The sequence below is a fragment of the Astyanax mexicanus genome, chromosome 1 (genome assembly GCF_023375975.1).
Source record: "Astyanax mexicanus isolate ESR-SI-001 chromosome 1, AstMex3_surface, whole genome shotgun sequence".
In the NCBI taxonomy this organism is placed as follows: domain Eukaryota; kingdom Metazoa; phylum Chordata; class Actinopteri; order Characiformes; family Acestrorhamphidae; genus Astyanax; species Astyanax mexicanus.
Window position 1 is genome coordinate 123572437 of NC_064408.1, and position 25690 is coordinate 123598126.

The 25690-nt window shown below is 38.1% G+C and overlaps 1 protein-coding gene across 4 annotated transcripts in view; it reads right to left on the reverse strand.

Annotated features, from left to right (window-relative positions):
- The window catches only part of LOC111188569 (NLR family CARD domain-containing protein 3-like), a 223288-nt gene that overhangs the window by 7922 nt on the left and 189676 nt on the right, over nucleotides 1–25690 (reverse strand). For 2 of the 4 annotated variants that reach the window (XR_007427270.1, XR_007427271.1), the window contains one exon: nucleotides 24580–25447. The exons of the other annotated variants lie outside the window; for them this stretch is intronic. The gene's annotated coding sequence lies outside the window, so the exon portion shown is untranslated. The remainder of the gene's footprint in view (nucleotides 1–24579; nucleotides 25448–25690) is intronic. 4 annotated transcript variants of the gene reach the window in all.

A 25690-nucleotide genomic window follows, 5' to 3' on the forward strand; every position in this document is an offset into this window, starting at 1 on the left:
GTGTGCCTGGTGACTACAACTAGATACAATGCAAATCCCACAATGCCATGTGTTTCACAACATTAACACCTAACTTTCCCAACACTCTGCTTGCCCGTGAGGCACATCACACACACAGCAAAGTGTCCTCCGTTAGAGCACAACAGTCGATATTGACGGAGTAAAAATAAACATCATGTTCATTTATCTCACAATAAGTTAATGAAATAATGATCAATTCAGACCTACCTGAGTGTCTCCAGTTTGCATTGTGGATCCTCCAGTCTGGCAGAAAGCAGCTTCACTCCTGACTTTCCTGGGTAGTTGTAGGTCAGATCCAGCTCTTTCAGGTGGGATGGGTTTAAAATCAGAGCTGAAGCCAGAGAAGAACAGCCTTTCTTTGTGATCATACAACCAGATAATCTGCAGACAGAGCAAAAAATGTGAGTGAGTGAAAGAAAACAAGAATGTAGGAAAGAGCAACAACTAAGGAAGACAATGCACTTTGAGATTCAATAGATGCTTTCTTCATATTAACTTCAGCTAAAATAGTTTTTGCTTGTGCATCACAATTTTGTGTGATATGTCTCAAATGTTCATTCAAGTTGGACACTCTTAAGATGACTACAGACCCATACGAGTTTGTATTTGTTTGTTTGTTGTACTCTGTCCTTCGTGAGACACTTTTTCTTGTGTGATTTGTTATAATATAATCATGGTAAACACCTGGATTTCACAATTAGACCTGTATAACCTCAAAACAAAAATCACAGAAACACTGACCTGACAATCTGCAGTTTACAGTGTGAACTCTTCAGTCCAGAAGAGAGTAGCTCCACTCCTGAATCCTGCAGGTCATTGTTACTGAGGTCCACTTCTTTCAGGGAGGAGTTTTCCAGGTTTATAATTGATCCCAGAGTTTCACACGTCTTTACTCCAAGATTGCATGAAGCTAGTCTAAAAACAAGAATAAACAACAGATTTTACAATGAACTCAAAGAAGGATATTTGAATGAATAGACAAATAATAGAATACTGAATTAAACTGTAAAATGTATTGTCTGTCTAAAGTACTGGTGTTTCTTTATACTGAAATAAGTTAAAATGGACAAAGAAAAAAATTAAAAAGCAGAGGAAGAGCAAGGGGGCTTTTCAGGGTATGTGAATTTACTGACCCTATAATTTTTCTTTCTGCCCCTTAAAACTTAAGATGTAGGAATGGATGTATATTAATAAATATTTCTTTCTTTCTAAGACTGTTCACATGTTGAGATCACATTGTTTATATTCTTCAGGTAAATGTTTTTTTTTTTCATTTGTGTGATTTCATAAACCTTTACTCACTTATTCAGATTTTTAAGAGAACAAAAATAAAATTATTAAATGTGTTTATTGGTGTATATCGGTAAATCAGCCTCCAGAAAAGTGAAATGCGAGCATGTTTACATTGCACACATTAAACTAGAACAGTGTGTAAAATCAATCAGTACTTTCTTTAAGATCAAATGCACACCATGCAGCTTGATTTTGGGCACGTCAGTGTGCCTTTGCTATAATAACGTAGGAAAAAGTACACATTGTACAATTACACTTAATTGTATAGTCTGTTATCAGGCAAAGAGGACAGAGTCTTAATTATTTAACTCAAAAGATTAAGGTGGTTTTGATTCTTTTTAACTTAGAATCCGTAATGTGCTGAATAAATGTTGGCAGATGAATGCTTGTATTGCACAGCTCAAACCACTCCTTCATTTTCATCTTAAACAATATCTATTGGAATAAACAGGAGATTATTTCCGGTAGAAGAGAAAACCTATTGAACTAATGCCTCACAGTAACAGCAACAGTGTGTACTGTACTGAGATGTACAGTAAGATATTAAGATTCTAAATATGCAGATTTTGATGTTACAAATAAATTCTGATAAATATTCATCATGTTGTATTGTTCAACATTTCTCTAAAGCATACTGATATGTGATTTTATTAGTCAAATATCCCAGCACTATTTTAGTGTGTATCTGCAGAGGATGTACATTCATTTGAACCAAAAACACATAACACATAAGTTGCCTAAACTATTAAACTATTTTCTTAAGGCTGTTAAGTGCTAAAAATCAGCAGTTCATAAAAAAACTGAATGAAGACCTGAATTAAAAATACTTACAGAGCTCTTCTGGATATTTTGACTACTGGCAGCAGCTTCAGAAGACACTCCTCTGATGAATGATATTTACTGAGGTCAAACTCATCCAGCTCTTCTTCTGAGTTCACCAACACAAACACCAGAGCTGACCACTGAGCAGGAGAGAGGCTGGCCTGATGAAGACTACAGTCAGCACCTCCACCAAGGTATTTCTGAACTTCCTGCACTAGAGAGTGATCATTCAGTTCATTCAAACAGTGGAACAGATTAATAGATTTCTCTGAAGAGGAGCTCTCCTCAATCTTCTTCTTGATGTATTTGACTGTTTCCTTGTTGCTGTGAGAGATCCTCTCTGATGGGGTCAGTAAGTCTCGTAATAGAGTCTGATTAGACTCCAGTGAGAGACCCAGAAGGAAACGAAGAAACAGGTCCAGGTGTCCACTCTCACTCTGTAAGGCTTGGTCTACAGCACTGCTGAGGAAGTCAGTCATCGTTGACCTGCTGAAAAGCTTGAAAGCTTTACTGGTTTGTTGTTCAGTGGATTGTTCTTTTGGAATTTGTCTGTTGAGAAATGCATATAAAGCAGCGAGGAACTCCTGAACGCTCAGATGTACAAAGCTGAAGACCTTCCCCAGGTGCAGCTCATGTTGCTCCCTGAAGATCTGGGTACACACTCCTGAGTACACTGATACTTCTCTAATATCGATGCCACTCTCTCTTAGATCTTCCTCATAGAAGATCAGGTTTCCTTTCTCTAGCTGCTGGAACGCCAGTTTTCCCAGAGCTAGAATACTATCTCTAGTCTGCTGAGGATCAGGGTCACTTTTCCCACTGTACTTCTGGTTCTTGTGTTTGATCTGAAAGATCAGGAAGTGTGTGAACATCTGTGTCAGGGTTTTGGGGATTTTTCCACTCTCAGCTTCACTCAGCATTCTCTCTAGAACAGTGGCTGTAATCCAGCAGAAGACTGGTATGTGGCACATGATATAGAGGCTTCTTGAAGACCTGATGTGTGTGAAGACTTTGTTGGCCAGTTCCTGATTCCTGATTCTCTTACTGAAATACTCCAGTTTCTGAGGGTCACTGAAACCCCGCACTTCTGTTACCTGATCAACACACTCAGGAGGAATCTGACTGACCGCCGCTGGTCGAGAGGTGATCCAGAGAAGAGCAGAGGGAAGCAGATTCCCCTTGATGAGATTCGTCAGCAGAACATCCACTGAGGTTTGCTCTTCTATATCTACCAAGTTCTCATTGTTCTTGAAATCCAGAGGCAATCGACACTCATCCAGACCATCAAAGATGAACATGATCTTGTATCCTTTATAATGTCTTGGTTTTAAATCCTGTGTTTCTGTGAAGAAGCTCTGAAGAAGATTCAACAGACTGAGCTTCTCCTTCATCAGATTCAGCTCTCTAAATGGAAGTGGAAATATAAAGAGAACATCCTGATTTACTTCTCCTTCAGCCCAGTCCAGAATGAACTTCTGCACTGAGACTGTTTTTCCAATTCCAGCAACTCCTTTAGTCAGTACAGTTCTGATGGGCTGGCTCTGTTCTGGTAAGGGTTTAAAGATGTCATTGCATTTGATTGGTCTTTCCTGAGTTTGCCTTTTCCTGGATGCAGCTTCAATCTGCTTCACCTCATGTTCCTGATTAACATCTCCACCCCCTCCTTCTGTGATGTAGAGCTCTGTGTAGATCTCATTCAGAAGTGCTGAGTTCCCATAGCCTGAAATTCCTTCATTAATTCTCTGATATTTATCCCTCAGTTTGGATTTGAGCTTTTGTTGACATGCTGGGGTTAATTCTGACAACAGAGGAAGACAATAAGTAAAATGTAATCAGCTGTGATCATGCATTAGATCCCAGTGTAGAACAACACCATGACATAATACTTTGACATAAAGACTGTAGTATGGTTTATTTGTAGCAGCTGTAGTTGATTTAGATATATTGAATATGTCCATACAAAATCAGTAAGTGTTAAATTTAAGGACTACAGTTGATGCTGTGATTCATTATCCTACAATTACAGAATCCAATTAATTATTGTTTTTCCCTTTGGGACTTCACTGAGAAAATAAATTAGCACTTTAGGTTGGTACCCATGGTCATGACCCAAAACTCTTACTGCTCTGTAATGTGTTTGCAATGTCTGTCTGCTTCATGTTCCTCAGGATGTGCAGTGTAATCGTCAACACCCCCTCCCTCTGATCATCCTCCAACTCTCTCTCAGAGCATGCAGGGTAATCTGGACTCAGGAGCTTCTTGAATGTGTTCAGCTCGTTCTTCACTAGAGAGAAAAACTTCTCCTGCAGTTCCTGATTACGAACAAATATCAGAGAATCACTAAAGCTGTTACAGTACAGCGAGAAAAATGATGAGACTGATCTGAGGATATCAATATTAACATTATTACAGTTATAATACTCCAGAAAAGGAAGGTGAATAAAGTATGATTTGCATCAAAATTTTAAAGTGAAATGAAAATAAAATGTAAAAGAAATCAGGGAGATCCCCGTCAAATATATGGTTTAGGACTTACCTTAAATATGTGGTCCAGCTTTTCACAGTATTTGTTTTTTTTCTTCTTACTGAGGATAAACAGAAGATCCACACTGTAATGCACCATAATAAATGATCTGACCTAAAAAGTTTTTGTTTCAGTAAAATATGCTGCAATTACTAATAAAATAAAGAAAATCAGACTAAAAAATAAAAGAAAGACCTTTAATTAAAATATGAATTAAACCAATACTTTTCTAAATGTTTCTTAAAGGTGAGAAATGAGCTTAAGAAAGGAAACAACCAGAACGTTTTTCAGTGTGACAAAATTTGTTTTAAAGTATTATTGTACTAAAACACATTTTGCCCAATCTTGGATGTATTTACTCACCCCAGCAACTGAGATGGTAAATACACGCACAACAAACTATTTAAATCTACTCCCTGCCATTTAAGAAGCAATAAATGTCATGTTTTCAAAAGCACTATGTTTCTTTTCCACCAGACACAAAAAGGACTTTGTGATTTTGGGCCCCAGATGCCGCTAATGCGATCTGTGTAATGAAGCTTTGAGTGAAGAATCTTTTTTGTTGTTTTGGTTACGGTTAGGAGAAATTATTCAGTGCTTTTATAAGCTTTAGTTTACCATCAATAATATTTTAGAAACAGTAGCAGAGCAACTTCAGAACTAAGAGGTAGCATTTATTGGGTTTAATTCAGGATAAAAGAGGACAGAACAGAGCAAGTAGGTAAAATCAGCCCCTCCACTAAACTACACACAAATAAACACAACAGGAAACATCAAGGGTTGAAGAAATAAACAAGGTCATGTAAATTTATTGTACAATAAGTTGATAACTTAATTATCACAACAGGCCTACTCACCTCACCCAACACATCCCAAACACACTCCATTCAGGATTTTGGCACCAGCACCATCAACAGGTCAGTGAAATAGTACTAACATATCCAGCTACTGTCTCTATATGTAGATTATGGGTGTGTGATACATATTGTCTACGATAATATATGAATTACTGTGTTAATGATGTGCAAGCTGATGTTATCGAGTATGCTAATCACTGGGGGAAAAACAACAATGAAAATGCCTTTAATCCACTTGTTCACTGCAAACATTGAGAATGACCATGCAACGAGCTAGCATAGGCTAACCATGCTATTACACTGGCAAGTGAAATGTCTATGATGTTGTCCCAAGTTTGTCTTGTGAGTGCACTGTTTATCAGTGTGGGGATTTAGCACAGATGCTAATACAGCAAGCTACCTATCAAGCCATCTACTTTCATTCACGCTTTATTTTCCTCCAAACTGATGACACATCGGCACTGTGCTTAAGTGTCTTTCTCTCATACTCACACACACATAAACACACAAACCAGCTCTCAGTTAAAATCAATTCCTTAGCACATTAAAATATTCTCATTTATACTGACATATAAAATAAAGCAAAAAATGATCTAGTCTGCAAGACTCAACTCTAGGGTCATTTATGACCCACCATCGCGATGGATGGTAACCATCGCGGTGCCAAGCCCACTTTTTTGTTTTTCCAGAAACATGCACTGACCTTCTTTAGGTCTCCTTCACCTAAAACTTTAGCAGGGATTGTACGGAAAATGATCAAATTAGGTATATAACATATGAATTAGAGTCAGGGATGAAAATTAAAATACCCTACTGCTACAAATATGCCTAACTGGCATATTATATTATTTATTATTCTATTATTAGAATATTATTATTAGGATATTATTATTTATATTTAGGTTACAGCTTGTCTTCGTTTTTTTCTACATTTTTTCTGTATTTTAAACATTTCATGTTATTCACGCAAATAGACTAAGCCTGCTGGTTGTGTGTCGGGAACCTTGCTCATTGTCAACCAGTGTTGGGCACCTTACTTTGAAAAAGTAATTAGTTATAGTTATTTCTCCAAAAAAGTAACTTAGTTACTAACGGAGTTACTCCACTATAAAAGTAACTAGTTACCAGGAAAAGTAACTATTGCTTTACTTTTGTTACTCGCCCCATAAAAAAATAACAAAAGAAAATAAATTATGTCATTTCTATTATTATTAGAAAAACAACAAACGATAATAAACCCAAAATGTTGACAAAAATATAATCTAACGAATTTCAAAACATAGAAACGAAAAACATTAAAATGTTATTAATATAACAGCTGGATCAAACAGTTACAAGGATTTATATTTATGTTCAGTACACAGACTTATAACTAGCTTAATATAGCAGACAGGCATTCTGCTGTCGAGCATTTTAACAGATGCTTATTCTCACTCAATAGCTGGAGTTTTTGAAATGAAAAATTAAAAGAGAAAAGAACTTTGACTGAACATGAATTTATTTTATTTCACTTTGCTTAACTTCCACCGCATCTCCACGAGAACCTGTAAAGAAAGTGCGGAATGCAGCGCAGCACCGCGACCAAAGTGAGAGCTCCGTGACAGATAATTAGATCACACTAAAGATGGTCCGACAAATAAATAAACTCATTATTTAATACATTTAGCACGTTTAATCAGCTTCTCCTCATCCATTTCTCATATGCTTGTGAGACAGTGTACGAAGTTGAGTCAACCCCTTTCAGTGAAAAGTCTCTTTTTATCACATATCTCTCGTTTAAAATGAACTATTTTACATACTTATTTGAAGTAAGGCTGATTTCTAAAAAATCTAACTTTGGTGTACAGCAGCCGTAAGTAGATAAGTTACTCTTCACCTGCAGCACACCCTCAACTCAGAAACTTATCAAATTACGCTATCTTTGCTTAACACAAGTGCAATGTAAATTTCAGCTCAACATCGCTAACAACTAATTAGATATTTTAGAATGAGATATTTACGAAACATAAAAAACTACAACTCAAATCTTTTATTTCGAAAGATTTTCGGGGATACAGTGCAGCTCCTGCAAATTAGGAATACTGAACCAGTAGGATTAAATAAAGAAACGGGGCCTGAAATATTTATTTGATGAAAATAATGTATAAAATATAATTGATTAGAATCAAAGGGGGGAATTGTGATGGAAATGTATTTATTTAATGTGATTCATAATCAATAAGGAGGGTAAATTATTCCTAAATCATGTACTTGATTTTGACTGAAGATATTGACAAGCTTAGAAGATTAGAATGTGCATACGTGGCTCACATGGGCGTGCAGGACAGGTGACCACACGATCACATCCCTCAGGCATCAACCATAAAACATACGTGGCACAAGTTACTGACCAGTGTACTGGAAGGTTCTGGAAGCTACGTGTCACTAAAGTGTAAGCTTCACCCTGGCCCCAGGCTGTAGGAATGCACGGTCAAGACTGGCCAGGTAATATACCAGGATACACGGACTTTTTACCATATAAGGCAATGCTTTTTACCATATAAGGCAATGCTTTTTTACCATGTAAGGCAATGGCCTGAGGGGACCTAAAAAGGTTCAAATACCCTGAGATGTTGGCTGTACAGGGGGAGAGACTTGAACACATGCTTTGAAATGTATTCTGTCTTTTCTCCAATTAAATAATTGCTACTCACTTGATCCAGACTCAGATTGTTTGTGTTTGTTCAGTCACTAACCTTTATTTTCCACCACACCAGCGCTTTAAAATGCCGGAGTCACACAGAGCGAGCTTGAAAGAGCGCGTGGCATTGCGATTTAAAAAAAAAAAAAGTTTTAATAAACAAGGTCCTATCAAGTGTAGTAAAATGTATGGTATTAAATGGTCTTAAATTCACATATTTAAGAGAAATCAGGCAAAGTGCGCCGCGCTGCGCTCTCTCTCTCTCTCTCTCTCTCTCTCTCTCTCTCTCTCTCTCTCTATCGCAGCGCAGAGTTGAATTCAGCCCAAGGCTAAAAATAATATAAAAATTCAGTTTAGTTAAATAAATTAAGATGAGTAAGGACCTGTAATAAGTTAATCAAATAATGTCAAATATAAAGGATAGGTTTTAGGTTTTGGTGAGCTGTTTCAATTATTTGAAACTGAAACTAACTGAAACTGATATTATTCTGCGCACTATTAAAAAGCCTTTGATTGTGTTTTAAATGAGTTTTTATTTTATATTAATTATTTTTTATATTCATTTGAAATATATGTTTATTATTTTATTGATCAAATTATTTTTTTCTTCATAAGATATAAATTCTTTATTTTTTATGTATCAAATTTTATGATCTTTTTAAAGTGTCCTATTTTTCCTTTTTAAGTATATATTTTATTCGTCTATAGTAAATGTTAGTTTTTATTTCTAATTTTTGAAAAATATTTTTAATCCCTTTTAAACTGTAAATGCTCAGTGGCACTGTAAGTGAGGGTCCCCCTCCAGTGTAAATAATTGATTGCTTGATTAATATTCAGTGTTGCAAACCCAGTTTTTACATAAACAATAAACAGAATAAAGAATAAAATAACATTGCTGGTGTATCTTCACAGGGTGAAGGCGCAGTTTCCTATGCACTCTTAAAATAGGAATGCACAGAAGTCAGCGCGCACCTGCCTCTTAAAGGGGATGGATACTGACACACACTGATTAATTTAGTTCACGTTACGCCCAAAACACACCCATGAATAATTATGGGAATTAAAACACAGCAACCCCCACCCCAACGATATGATCGTCCATCGCGATGTTTCACTGTAAACATCGTCATATGCCAATTAAGGAGACATCGCCCAACCCTACTCAACACACTGCACAATAATTGTTGTCCCTTTCCCAAGTCACCAAGCAGCACCAGGGAACAGCATTTTTATTTGCCTAATACCACTGATATAAACATAATTTAATGAAGCCAATCTAATACTCATCCTTTTATTTACAATAAAAAACATTATTAAAAACTAAAGAAATCTGGTATACCACTTGGTTTACACATATTAAATATATTGTTTCCTTTAAAATACTAAGTAAGTAAATGGGTACCAGCTTTATTATTACTAGTACAATATAATACTTTTATAAACACATTTTTAAGTAATGCAAAATATTGTTTATTATTGTTACTGACAAAACAACAGAAATTACTAAGATATCATTTTTTTATGTATCACACATCCCTAATAAACATATATGTGTAATTCTCCAACCTGTAGCTGATACTGTAATTTACTCACATTGTTCACGTCAGTCAGTCTAATGTAAATCCCGCCTCCCCATCAAACCCAGCTGTGTACAGAGAAACTCACAGATCTTACAGAGGACCTCCTATGTGTGTGTGTGTGTGTTATATGCAATAAATAGGTAAATTACTGGAATAATCTGTAAAAAGGCTTTGGTGTTTCACTCACTGTGGGTCAGAGGTCATATCATTACTGCTGAAATTAGGAATATTCCCCATGGACCGGTCACTCTTCATAGACACTCCACTGGGGGCTGGAGATGCTGCTCTCTTCTCCCTGAAAACAGATCTTCATGATGATCCATGATCAGAGTAAATTATAGAGTAATGACTTCCTTTACAAAAACTTATTCACAAGTTCCAAACGAAATTCTTCATATCCGTCCCAGAAACATCCTTAAGCGCTCTGTCAGCTGCCCCAAATTGATAAATGGTCACCCAATAAATATTCGTATTTGGGTTATCTTTACTGTATGTATTTTATATATATATATATATATATATATATATATATATATATATATATATATATATATATATATATGTGTGTGTGTGTGTGTGTGTGTGTGTGTGACTAGTTAATAACATGTATTGGTAAGAGCTACACAATTACACAATTATACTGTATTATAAACTACAAGGTATATTTTTCCTCCAATGGAATTATACGGAACTCTAACAGAGATATAGATCAAAACAGAATCTAACAGGTGTTTCTGTAAGAAGCTTCATTCCACAGTTTAAATAACATACCCAATCACTTCCATCTGATCTAAACAAAATGCAGCAAATCAGGATTTCCTCATTTCTGCTGGGAATATAATATAAACCATTTTCATAAATATAAGAAACACATTCTACTATAAGAATAACGAGCTGGTTTGTTAAGCATTTTTCTTCTAGTTAAATAGAGCACAGGGTTCTGACTCTGGTTCAGTAGAACCTATGTTTTCATCATTTTAAAACTGTAAAATATGCAGGACACTAGTCCAGGATTAGAGCTGCAACATTACATTACAAAACTACTTTACAAATTAAACCCATCACTTAATTTACGCACTTTAGGACAGGAGGTCCTCCTCCACTGCTGGAGTTCTGAAGATCCATAATTTACTCTTCTTCATTCACACACAGCTCAACACTGCCGACACCGACCCCTGAGAACAGATCAGTCATTATAATAAAACCTTTATTCTTAGAATATGAATATTATTGTCTGGTCTGCATTAAACAAGTAACTGATGAACAAACGAAACAGAAAATGTTACGTAACAGTGTGATTTTCCCTCATTACAAATTATTCTACAGAGTATAGAGACATTTACTGTTGTTATAATTATTATAATTTAATTATAACTAGTAATATTACTACATTAAAAGAGATTATAAATATACACACTGTTCTATAATTGTTAATAATATTAATATTCTGTTGCTGAATTAGAATAGAAACATTATTTAAGTATTATATAAAACAGCAGGATTAAAAACACTAACACTACACGTGATCTTGAGCTCCGTTGCTCCCCCTGCAGGATAAACAGCGCTACTACATACAAACACGTCTTTATAGCAGTTCCGTGTTTTTATCTACCCAACAGATCAAAGCCCACATTAAGCAATAATGCGCTTTAAACAGCATAAACTACGTTGTAATTGTGATCAATAAATATCAATATATATCTGCCCATTTCTCTTCAGTTTACAGCATAATTGATCTGTTACAGCTGATTGTTCTCCGGTCTGATCTAGACCAGGTCCAGGTTTGATTCAGGTCCGTTTCAGATCTTCATGCTGATCCTGGTTCTTCCAGTGTAATCGGACACTGAGCTGAGCTTAAAGAACCGGTTCTGGATCTGAGGAACCCTTAGAACCGGTTCTGACTTTAAGCTACACGGTTCTGTTCTACATTCTCTTCAGTTCTGAACTTACCGAGTGAATCCAGACTTCTGTCCTGTTGTAATGAAGGAAACTGGACTTACTTTTACTTTTTCCTTTACCTGCGTCTCACCTGTCTCTCTCTAAGCCCCCCACCCCATTCTCTCAGAGCGAATAGGCGCTGGTGGGGCGGAGCTACTGTTCGTTACTCGTCATTGTCAGCCAATTATATCGCACGGCTGAATGGAATGTTTGAACATTCACGAGCAAGACGTTTCTTCCTACACACCTGTAAAACCTGTTCGAGTGGTCTGTCGAGTTGTGCAAACCATCAAATGTGCTTCTCTGACCCACATTCGTAAAAGTTTTTCCGTGATTATTCTGTTTTTCATGGCTGCATTAAACAGACTGAGCTCACTGTCCTTATTTGCTTAAGGGTTACATAAAAGTAAATGGCAATTAACAAAAATAATAATTATAAACAATGAAAAAACAACAATCACCTCTATTAACCTAAATTTTACATCGATACAGTGATTTAGACTGTCCAATTATTCTATCTACACTCCTGCCAGGAGAATCCAGGAGAGTATGATGCTTTTTTGTATTCTCTTTAAATATATACTAGCACCGTTTGGCAAAGTAGCACAATTTGTCAGTGCACCTGCTGCTCTGTCTAGAACTATCTGAATAGGGTTCGAACATTTAACTTACTGTAAGCCCATCATAATTTACTGTTCATTACACAGTCTCAGTGAATCACAGCTGTCATTTACATATAAATACACATTATTTATGAATCAATTTTGTGTTATAATTTTTATAATTATAAATGCATTTATTTTAGCTAACACGTTCACTGTTCAATCAAAAAAGAATATATATATATTTTTTGGAACGTCAGTGTGTGCCTGAGGACCTGTATAAACCTTGTTCTGAATAATGATAATTTACTATTTACCCAGGAGCCACTAAATAATTTCATTTACAACATAAATACAAATTCAGACACATTAAACAGCTAAACAATGTCTTCTTTATTACATCTGAACTGTTGCTGTTACACCAGCCTGATGCTTCATATACACTGCCTAGCACTGAGCCTTGTGAAGCAGTTGTGTGTTAAATCGACCCTGTTCACTTTGTTTAACACAAGCACCAAGTTCACCTAACCCTCTATTTTTGTAAAAATATATTACTGTGAAAAATCAGACTTAACTTACAATGATAATGCACTATGTGTACTGAATATTGGAGTAAGATAAATTATATTGGGCAGATATAATCTGCTTCTGATAGCTATAAATATATGGGCCAATGACAAACATTTTCAACAGGACAATTTTAAAATCAGATAAATAAAAGTATCTTTTGTAATTGTTCAAACATTAAGAATGTTGTGTACATGTACATTCATATTAAAAAATTGTGTGTGGTCTTACAAAAGTCATGTGGTGCGATTATGATTTATCTTAAAATGAATTAATTTCCTAAATATTTTTACAAAAGTTATCTGCAGTGTCAGATGTTTATAAACAAACTGCATTATTTTTTTGTTTTTGTAAATAATGAAGTAATATTTTGTGATATATAATATCTCAGTCGCATTTTAACTGTAATTAACAGGATAATGTTTTAGCCACAGAAAATACTTTTTATTTTATTATATTTACTGCTATTATAGATTATTCACTATTATTTTCCTCTTTTACCATTATCCTCTGAAATGAGCTGTGTTCAGTTCTTCTTGTGCTGAGAAAGGAGCACTGACTCCATCTAGTGTCATTGAGATGTTCTGCATTTTATATAAATAATCTCTGGTATGTTTGTGCTCTTCTAATAATGAGCTAAACCATTATGTGCTACCAAAACAGGTCAGTCTATAAAACATCTGCAGGACGTATTTGATGTAGTTAGAACCAAGACATTTACTAAGACTGGCTGATGGGCAACATTTGTTTTTTTTAGTTGTTAAATTAAACCTACATAAATTACAATAAATTCAAATATTAATCACTGTGTTTCCACAATTAAACCACACTAACATTTTAAAATATAAAATATCAAAACAATAGATGATTTGCTGTAGATGGAAATTTCCTTCTTGATATTAAATGCAGGTATTTGGGAGAATAAAACTAATATTGGTCTATTCAATAAATCATAAAGACTTTAAATTGATTACACATATTATAGAGCACAAGATGATATTCAGAATTGTAGATATCTTTTTACACATATTACAGAGCACAAGATGATATTCAGAATTGTAGATATCTTTATCTACTTGAACCGTATGATATAAGAGGTAGCTTGTAATAGCTCGAAAGACAAAACAGTAAAAACAATTATTTTAAAAATATCTGTGTTTTATTTGTGACTGAGAGACTGGAGAGAAAAGAATACATAAATTAAAAGAAAAAGTAAACGTGTGAGAAGTTTAACTAAAATTAAAATTAGAACTGTAAAATATGTTAGCTAGATAATGCTAATAATCAATGAAACTAGGATCTTAAGCTAAGGTAAATTTTGAGGATAATTTACTGTTACAGAGGAAACAAATCGGAGTTAGAATAATTTTCAGAATGGTGGCAAATGATTTTATCCAAATCGTTAAAAAAAAACTTTTTAGTCACAGAAAACAGATAATAAATGCTCTTTCTCCTCAGAAAGTTATCTTAGCTAACATTAGGAAGCTAGCTAATGTATCAAATCAAATCAAATCAAATTTATTTGTATAGCGCTTTTTACAACAGGTGTTGGCACAAAGCAGCTTTACAGAAACATGATTACAGGACAAAGAATCAGGCAAAACATTAAACATAGAATATACATAATACAGAACCCCCAGTGAGCGCGGAGGCAAGGAAAAACTCCCTCAGAGCTGCAGGAGGAGGAAGAAACCTTGGGAGGACCAAGACTCACATTAAAGGGGGGACCATCCTACCACTGGTCAAATGGCTTTTAAATTAATTTTAAAAAAAGTCTTTCATACATCCACATAGGTTTTATATATTCAGGTGTATAGCAGCTCCACTAATGGCTTATAGAGTAAGATGGATGATGAGCAGCTGATCTGTGGTGGTGGATGGAGAAGAGCTGACTTCAGAAACTTCCAGTCTGGCCAGACAGAGGACATGAGAGCCTGAGGGTCCAACATCCCTCGGTATCGGGTCAGACAGGTGGGCAGTCAGTAACTCGGAGGAAGGCAGAGAGATGGAATTAGTTTTGACTGGATTTATGTAAAACAGAGAATATAAAACATTATCAGAGTGTGGCAAATGACTCCGGCAGATCTAAATAAAACAGCCTAACTAAAGGCAGAGAGCCAGAAGGTAACATAGACATGGAGGCTCCCTGAAACACTGGCATCCACCCACTCCACCGTCCACAAACCTGAGTGACCGTGTGCAGTGGGAGAACAACAGCACCAGCATCTCAGTTTACCACAATTTCCTCTGTCCATGAACCCCTGAATCTGCAGCCTTATCTAAAGGGAAAAACATTAATTACCAAAAGCTTAACTAAACAAGTAAGTTTTCAGTCTAGACTTAAAGATTGAGACTGTGTCTGAGTCCCCTTTCTTAGCTTGGCAATATTACGTAGGCGTAGAAAAGCTGTTCTAGTAACATTAGATATGTGTTTATCGAATGCTAGATCTGAATCTATGATAACTCCAAGGTTTTTAGCTGCTGAACCAGGGGTGGCTGAGAAGTCAGCCAGATTTAGCATTAAGTCTGATAATTTATTTCTAGCAGCTTTGGGGCCTAATAGGAGAACTTCTGTTTTATCACTATTTAATAGAAGGAAGTTGTGCGACATCCATGATTTTACATCTTCTACACAATCCTCGATTTTCTTTAATCTCACTCTGTCATCAGGTTTGGCTGATATGAAGAGCTGCGTGTCATCCGCATAACAATGAAAATTCACATCATGTTTTCTAATAACTTTGCCCAGTGGGAGCATATATAATGTAAATAATAACGGTCCTAATATAGAGCCTTGTGGAATTCCATATCTTACCTTGGTATAACTGGAAGACATATTATTTATCCTCACAAACTGATAGCGATTGGTTAAGTATGATTTAAACCATGCTAAGGCAGTTCCGGTTACACCGACCATGTTCTCTAGTCTTTCTAAAAGGATAGTATGATCTATTGTATCAAAGGCTGCGCTCAGATCGAGAAGTACCAGTAGGGAAACACAGCCTTGGTCGGCGGCTATAAGTAGATCGTTTGTTATTCTAACTAAAGCTGTCTCAGTGCTATGATAAGGCCTAAATCCAGATTGAAATTTTTCATAGATCTGGTTTCTTTGCAGGTAAGAGCAAAGTTGTTGGGCTACAGCTTTTTCTAAAATCTTAGAAATAAAGGGTAAGTTTGAAATAGGTCTATAGTTAGACAGTACACTAGGATCAAGATTTGGTTTCTTGATCAGAGGTTTAATTACAGCTGTTTTAAAGGCTTTGGGTACATGGCCCAGGGTGAGCGATGAGTTTACTATCATTAACAGAGGTTTAATTATATCTGGCAGTACCTGTTTTAGTAATTTTGTGGGAACAGCATCAAGTGTGCAGGTTGTGCTGTTTGAAGAGGAGATAATTTTCTCTAGTTCTAGCTGTGGAAGTGGGTTAAAGACTTCCAACCTAACTTCAGTAACAGGGTTTTGTTCTAGATCAGCCAGACCAGATGACAGAGAGGATGTAATATTTATCTGTTTAATTTTATCCCGAATGTTTTCAATTTTACTATTGAAGAAGTCCATAAAATTGTTGCTGGTGTGAATGGCTGGAATCTGAGGTTCAGTACCTGCCTGGTTTTTAGTTAATTTGGAAATAACACTAAAGAGAACTCTAGGATTATTTTTATTTATCTCGACCTGTGAGGCCAGATACGCTGAGCGGGCTTTATTTAGTTCTTTTCTATATTTAACAAGACTGTCCTTCCACGCAGAGTGAAACACTTCCAGTTTAGTTGATCGATATTTACGCTCTAAATTTGGTACTAACTGCTTTAAGGTACGAGTTTGATCATTGTACCACGGTGCGAGCTTTTTCTGTCTCTCTATTTTGTGTTTAAGGGGTGCTACAACATCTAAGGTAGAGCGAAAGGTATTTTCTAAACCTTCGGTTAGTTTGTCTAGTTCTACTGGGTCTATAGGAGAATATATTAGAGTTGATAAGTCTGGAAGCTTACCTGTAAATTGTTGGGCTGTAAAAGGCGTAATTGAACGTTTTACAGAGTAGCTAGGGGATGTACATATATTATGACTGAGATGTAATTTAAATGAAATAAGGTAATGATCTGAAATTGCGGAGGTTTGAGAACGAATATTTGGGTTATCTATGCTCACACCCAGGGTCAAAACTAAATCCAGAGTATGATTACAGTAATGAGTAGGTCCTGTTATATTTTGAATAATACCAACTGAGTCTAAAATCGATGTGAATGCCTTTTTTAATGGATCATCCAATTTTTCGAAATGAATGTTGAAGTCTCCAACTATAATCACTTTATCATTACTTACTGCTAAGTCTGTGACAAAATCACTAAATTCTTTTAAAAATTCTAAATAGGGCCCTGGTGGTCTGTAGATGTTAATTAAAGAAAATGCATTCTTTTTTGTTACTGGATTAATTATACTGGTGTAAAGAAGCTCAAAAGAAGTAAAATTTTCATAGTGTTTCTGATTGCTAACTAAGGTACTTTGGAAAAATATGCAGACCCCACCTCCTCTACCGGACAATCTCGGATTGTGTATATAATTATAGCCTGCAGGGGTGGCTTCATTTAATGCTACATATTCATTTGGCCTAATCCAGGTTTCTGTCAGACACAGAACATCGAATTTCTGATCAGTTATCATTTCATTCACTAGAACTGCTTTTGAATTTAGAGATCTAATATTAAGTAAACCAATCTTTAGGCTTGAAATGTTAGTACTACAGTCTGGATATGATTGTTTAATATAAGTTAAGTTATTTAGATTTACTGTTTTAGTTTTTTGATGTTTTTGTTTGACTCGGGGGACAGACACAGACACAGGCTATCATTGGCCCCTACATGAATTACTACCCTCGAATATCTCCTATTCCCTAACCTGAGGTTGCCACTAATGTCCGGTGCTCTGGCTCCCGGTAAACAAGTAACTGTTGCCGCTGGTGCCCCTAAAGGAGTAGCTAATTTCACGTGTCGGACGATAGAGTCTCCTATCACCAGAGTACCTTTAACAGGCTCCTCAGTTGGTGCTTCACTGAGCGGGGCAAACCTGTTTGACACGTGAACTGGGGGAGCGTGGTGTTTAGGTGGGCTGGCTGTGGCCTTTGCGGTAGCATTAGCCTTAGCCTTTCGACTATGCCGCCGAGACGTTACCCATTCGCCCCGCTGTGAGGGCTCTAAGGCCGGAGTCGAGGGGGTACTAACTCTCCCTCAGACACCCGGGCCTGCTAACAGTGAATCCTGCTGTCTATCCCTTATTAAACCCCGGACGTGCAGCTCTAACTTATTCACCTTATCCACCAAGGTGCTAACTATCTCACACTTAGTACAAATACCACTATTGTTACCAGTATCGGTGGATAAGGGTTCTAAGCTATACATGCCACACTCTAAACAGGTGTAAACCTGAGCAGAAGCCATGGAGAAAAAAAGCACTCACCTTGTTTCAGTTGAAATTAGAAACTTACACAAACAAACTGCAGCAGCAAACAGCTAATCCAGCAAACCTGAGGAAAAAGTCTATAAAAGTAGACTGAGAGTGGATTAATAGGTGTGTAGAGCAAAGAGGAAGCAGACTAAAAGTGGATTAGTAAGTGTGAAGAGAGTAAAAGAGAAGAAAACAGAGAAAAGTGTAGAAGCTGAAGATTAAAGCAAGCTTTCAGCAGCAGAGCAGCACAGCAGCAGCAACCACCTAGCAACCACCTAGCAACACCTTAGCAACCACCCCGGATACCATTGCAACACCTTAGCAACCACCTAGCAACACCTTAGCAACCACTTAGCAACACCTTAGCAACCACTTAGCAACACCTTAGCAACCACCCTGGATACGATAGCAACACCTTAGCAACCACTTAGCAACACCTTAGCAACACCATAGCAGATACCAGCCAGCACTGCAATCACACTCGCAGTTTCTGTAGGAACTGCAATCTAGTTCCACCTGTTTTTTGTCCGGTTAACTAGTGCCGCAGTTTTGGAAATATCGACTTCGTTCAAAAGAGAAAACGTGCGTCCTTATCGGGAATGGTGGGCTTGTATACAGCTTTCCGATCGGAATTACGTTTTTCGTAAAAACGCGTACGTAAGTACGCGTTTTTTCGCGCATTGAAAATGAATGGGCAGAAATTTGCACGCCCGTGGACTTCGCAATTTTTGAGATACGAAGATGAAACCAATTGAGGACCTGTAGAACTTATTGAGCTCTTTCCGAAAATATGCGTTATGAAAAGTTACGACGTACGGATTTCGTACGAATGTCGTACGAAGTGGCTCCATTGGAATGAATGGGGCCAATCGGAGGACGGCAGCTAGATCGAAGGACAGGTAGCTAGAACTCCAGTACTGTGTGTAATGGAGCAGCTATGGGATAAATCAGCGTTAGGTCAAAAGTTTGGACACCCCGGCCCCCCCCAGTACTGTGTGTAATGGAGCCATGGGTCAAAAGTTTGGACACCCCGGCCCCCCAGTACTGTGTGTAATGGAGCCACGGGTCAAAAGTTTGGACACCCCCGAACGGCCAGAGCAACCTAGCGTGCATAGCTGATTGATGTATTTGCACGTTGCGTAGCAACGTGCAAACACCATTTAATCTAATTAATGCATATAAATCACCTAGCAACCACCTAGAAACACCATAGCAACCACCACAGATACCATAGCAACACCTTAGCAACCGCCTAGCAACACCTTAGCAACCACCTAGCAACCACCTTGCAACACCTTAGCAACCTCCCCGGATACCATAGCAACACCTTAGCAACCGCCTAGCAACACCTTAGCAACCGCATAGCAACCACTTAGCAACACCTTAGCAACCACCCCGGATACCATAGCAACACCTTAGCAACCGCCTAGCAACCACCTAGCAACACCTTAGCAACCACCCCGGATACCATAGCAACACCTTAGCAACCGCCTAGCAACACCTTAGCAACCACCTAGCAACACCTTAGCAACCACCCCGGATACCATAGCAACACCTTAGCAACCGCCTGGCAACACCTTAGCAACCACCTAGCAACCACCTAGCAACACCTTAGCAACCACCCCGGATACCATAGCAACACCTTAGCAACCGCCTAGCAACACCTTAGCAACCACCTACCAACCACTTAGCAACACCTTAGCAACCACCCCGGATACCATAGCAACACCTTAGCAACCGCCTAGCAACACCCTAGCAACCACCTAGCAACCACCTAGCAACACCTTAGCAACCACCCCGGATACCATAGCAACACCTTAGCAACCGCCTGGCAACACCTTAGCAACCACCTAGCAACCACCTAGCAACACCTTAGCAACCACCCCGGATACCATAGCAACACCTTAGCAACCGCCTAGCAACACCTTAGCAACCACCTACCAACCACTTAGCAACACCTTAGCAACCACCCCGGATACCATAGCAACACCTTAGCAACCGCCTAGCAACACCCTAGCAACCACCTAGCAACCACCTAGCAACACCTTAGCAACCACCCCGGACACCATAGCAACACCTTAGCAACCGCCTAGCAACAACTTAGCAACCACCTAGCAACCACTTAGAAGCACCTTAGTAACCACCCCGGATACCATAGCAACACCTTAGCAACCGCCTAGCAACACCTTAGCAACCACCTAGCAACACCTTAGCAACCTTCCCGGATACCATAGCAACACCTTAGCAACCGCCTAGCAACACCCTAGCAACCACCTAGCAACACCTTAGCAACCACCCCGGATACCATAGCAACACCTTAGCAACCGCCTAGCAACACCTTAGCAACCACCTAGCAACACCTTAGCAGATACCAGCCAGCACTGCAATCACACTCGCAGTTTCTGCAGGAACTGCAATCTAGTTATTATTATTATTCCACCTGTTTTTTGTCCGGTTAACTAGTGCCGCAGTTTTCGAAATATCGACTTCGTCCAAAAGAGAAAACGTGCGTCCTTATCGGGAATGGTGGGCTTGTATACAGCTTTCCGATCGGACTTACGTTTTTCGTAAAAACTTCGTAAGTACGCGTTTTTTTGCCCATTGAAAATGAATGGGCAGAACTTTGCACGCCCGTAGACGTCGCAATTTTTGAAATACTAAGATGAAACCAATTGAGGACCTGTAGAACTTATTGAGCTCTTTCCGAAAATATGCGTTACGAAAAGTTACGACGTACGGATTTCGTACGATTGTCGTACAAAATGGCCCCATTGGAATGAATGGGGCCAATCGGAGGACGGCAGCTAGATCGAAGGACAGGTAGCTAGAACTCCAGTACTGTGAGTGTATGGAGCAGCTATGGGATAAATCAGCATTAGGTCAAAAGTTTGGACACCCCGGCCCCCCAGTACTGTGTGTAATGGAGCCACGGGTCAAAAGTTTGGACACCCCCTAACGGCCAGAGCAACCTAGCGTGCATAGCTGATTGATGTATTTGCAAACACCATTTAATCTAATTTATGCATATACATCACCTAGCAACCACCTAGAAACACCATAGCAACCACCACAGATACCATAGCAACACCTTAGCAACCACCTAGCAACACCTTAGCAACCACCACAGATACCATAGCAACACCTTAGCAACCGCCTAGCAACACCTTAGCAACCACCTAGCAACACCCTAGCAACCACCTAGCAACCACCTAGCAACACCTTAGCAACCACCCCAGATACCATAGCAACACCTTAGCAACCGCCTAGCAACACCTTAGCAACCACCTAGCAACCACCTAGCAACACCTTAGCAACCACCCCGGATACCATAGCAACACCTTAGCAACCGCCTAGCAACACCTTAGCAACCACCTAGCAACCACCTAGCAACACCTTAGCAAACACCCCGGATACCATAGCAACACCTTAGCAACCACCTAGCAACACCCTAGCAACCACCTAGCAACCACCTAGCAACACCTTAGCAACCACCCCGGATACCATAGTAACACCTTAGCAACCGCCTAGCAACACCCTAGCAACCACCTAGCAACCACTTAGCAACACCTTAGCAACCACCCCGGATACCATAGCAACACCTTAGCAACCGCCTAGCAACACCCTAGCAACCACCTAGCAACACCTTAGCAACCACCCCGGATACCATAGCAACACCTTAGCAACCGCCTAGCAACACCCTAGCAACCACCTAGCAACACCTTAGCAACCACCCCAGATACCATAGCAACACCTTAGCAACCGCCTAGCAACACCCTAGCAACCACCTAGCAACACCTTAGCAACCACCCCGGATACCATAGCAACACCTTAGCAACCGCCTAGCAACACCTTAGCAACCACCTAGCAACACCTTAGCAGATACCAGCCAGCACTGCAATCACACTCGCAGTTTCTGCAGGAACTGCAATCTAGTTGTTTCTATAAACCGTTTCTATACATATCATATAGCGAATGGGGCACAGACTCTATGGAACGGTTTATGTCTTTAGAAGTATATATAATGTGATCACCCATTATTCATATTACTGAAATACGGTGTGTTTGGTCACTTTGCTGAGATAATTACTGTGCTGACCATGACCCAAACCCTGTGTATGACCGGCGGGATCATTTTCATCTATCCGAGTCCCTTTCAACTGTGTTAATACTGAAGACTGCATTTCTTTTTCTCCTTTTTATCAGTGTGTGTGATTAATGAGTAATATTTAGCTAGTGTTTGTGATACTCATGCAAATAAATCAATATATTTTCTAAAATGGTTGGAAAAAATAGATGAACTGGGGGATGGGCCACATCAGGGACTGTGAGAGACACACACTTCTGTTCTGCTTCTGTTGCCTGAATAACTGTGGATATGTTGGAAGTGTATTTTAATGCTGTAATTATGTGTGGAGGAAAAGAGACCCAAGCCCTTACTTTATAAAGAAACCAAGCTGCTCTCCTTCACCAGGAGCTGTATATAAAAATGTATTTGAACATATATAAATGTACAGAACTGTATTTATATTGTATCTCTACAAAATGTACAAAAAATGGGTACAAAGATGTCCTAGAATACAGAATGTTTAGAACATACAAGACTTGCAGTTATTGTGTCAGTGGGTGAATGTGTTTGTGTGAAGTTCTAACTGCACAAAAAAAGCAGACAATAATAATGTGGCCAGTAAGTGGAAGCACATATAGGTAATGTAGGTAGGTGTTTCTAATAAATTGGCCAGGTAGCAGAAGCACAAGTTATGTGGTGTTTCTATTAGTTAGTCTTAAACTAAAAAATTCATTCATTCATTCATTCAAATATCAATCGCTGTGTTTCCAAAATTAAACTATTCCAACATTTAAAAATATCAAATATCAAAAATCCTTCTTAATAATAAATGCAGTTATCTGGGAGAAATGATTCAATAACTAAAAGAATTTGAATTAATTACATCCATATAGCACAAAATAATACTCAGAATTATAGATATCTTTATCTACTTGAACAATATGATATAAACAGTATCATGTAATAGCTCGAAAGACAGAACAGTATAAATAATATTGTAAAATATCTGCCTTTTATTTCTGACTGAGAGAAACTGGAGAGAAAAGAATATATGAATTAAAAGAAAATCTGAACGCCTGAGTAATGTTTGAAAAACAGTCAAATTAAGTTAGAACTGTGTGAATAAACCTAAAATATTTTAGCTAGATAATACTAATAAGCAATAAATCTAGGATCTTATGCTGAGGTTAAGTTGAAGGATTATTTACTCTTATAGCTAAATTAGCTTAAAAACATATAGTAGCTAAAAGAATTGTCTGTTTAAAAACATTTTAGTCACAGAAACCAGTAAATAAATGCTAATCTCCATAGAAATTTTGTGTACATTCAGTAGCTAGCTTAGCTAAGGCTAGGAAGCTAGCTAATTTAGTTGATTCCTAACTTTTGACTTAAAGATCAGCATTTAATTAGACTTTTTAAATTGTTTAATCTCTTAAAGTGTTTTTCTCAGTTTTTTAAACAGTTTAAGAGAAACGGAGATAATTCACTGCTAACTCTGTTAGCTGCTAACAGGCTAATGTGTCAAGAATCTGACAGGAGAGTGTCTTGCGTCGAATCACAGTGTGTATAGAGAACTCTGCAGTGGTGTGTGTGTTAGGGCTGCAAGTAAATCTCAACAAATTAAAATCTATTTAAAAAGTTACTTTATTTCAGCAATTCAGTTGAAAAAATGTGAAACTCATATATTATATAGGTGTATTACACACAGAGTGATCTATTTTAAGCATTTATTTATTTTATTGTTGATGATTTAAAAAAAATCAGTGTCTCAGAAATATAAAATATTCTATAAGATCAATTGGTACTTTTGGCACTGTGGGCAGTGTGCCAAGTCCTGCTGGAAAATGAAATCTGCACCTTCATAAAAGTTGTCAGCAGAGGGAAGCATGGAGTGCTCTGACTTTAAGGGAGCAGAGTCTGGAGGAAGAGTGGAGAGGCACATAGTCCTGGCTGCTTGAGGTCTAGTGGGAAGGTTCCATCAAGCTCCAATCAGTGATGGTTTGGAGAGGACTTGGACTGTTTTTAAGTTGATGATCATGTGCTCAAATTTTACACTGAAAAAATTGTGTGAGAGGACTTTGGATTAGGCAGAGGAGGATTAATCTAGAATGGTGTTTCAGGTGCAGTTAAAGTCCAAATGCTTAATAGTTTGCATTTTATTGTTCGGCACTTCGATAAAAAATATTGACCTCTGATTTTTTGGCTCCTTAAACTAGTTTTTGTCTGGAGCGTTAAATACAGAAAAAATGGTTTTAAACTCAAGTATTCAAAAGAATACATACAAACAATATACAGTAATAATTTTAATACTCTGAAATATATTACATATTAAAATACACTAATTGTAGATTAATGATGCAGTTTGAACAAGTCCGTCTTTAGACCAGATTAGAAAGTATTTATACAGCTTGTGTTCCTAACAGCCTCTGAATCACATACAGGTTTACTCAATCTTACACAGACGCACTGAGGATCCATAACCATAAATCCCAATCCCTGCATAGAGGGGCTGAGTGAAGGTGGTGTAGAGTGTGTGTAAGTGTGTGAGAGTGTGTGAGGGTGTGTGTAAGTGTGTGAGAGTGTGTGAGGGTGTGTGTAAGTGTGTGAGAGTGTGTGAGGGTGTATCAGTGGAGACGCTGTAAAAGGACAGAGTGCCAGCGGGACAGTCCACATACACTCCTACTCTCCTACAGTCAGAGGGAGGAGGGGGGAGATCAGTGCTGTTATTATTGTGATGAACAGAGTATCTGTTATCAGAGCAGATCAGACTCCAGGAGTTTCTATTCCCTCCAAACCAACAATCTGATCCGTCTCCTTTCCTGCTGATGGTTTTATAACTCAGAGCTACAGCAGCTTCTCCTCTCCCGCTCCACTCAGCCTCCCAGTAACAGCGCCCAGTAACTCCCTCTCTACTCAGAACCTGCGACCACAGATTAAATCTCTCTGGATGATCAGGATACGACTGCAGCTCCTCTCCCCACTCCACCCTCCTGTTCTCCTCACTCAGAGAGAGATGAGGGTTTACTGTGTTTAGATCCAGTGTGAAATCACAGCCGTCTGAAAACAACAACACACATTAGACACACTGTGTGTGTGTGTAGTGTTTTTATGTAGTGTGTGTGATACGTGAGTGAGTGCGTGCTTGTGTGAAAGATTGTGTGTGTGTGTGAGAGAAAGAGAACTTACATTTTTTAAATCCAGGTTTGATTCTGATCTTTCCTCCATGTTCCACTCTAAATACAGACACACACACAAACACACACACACACACACACACACACACAGATGTATTAGTTCTAA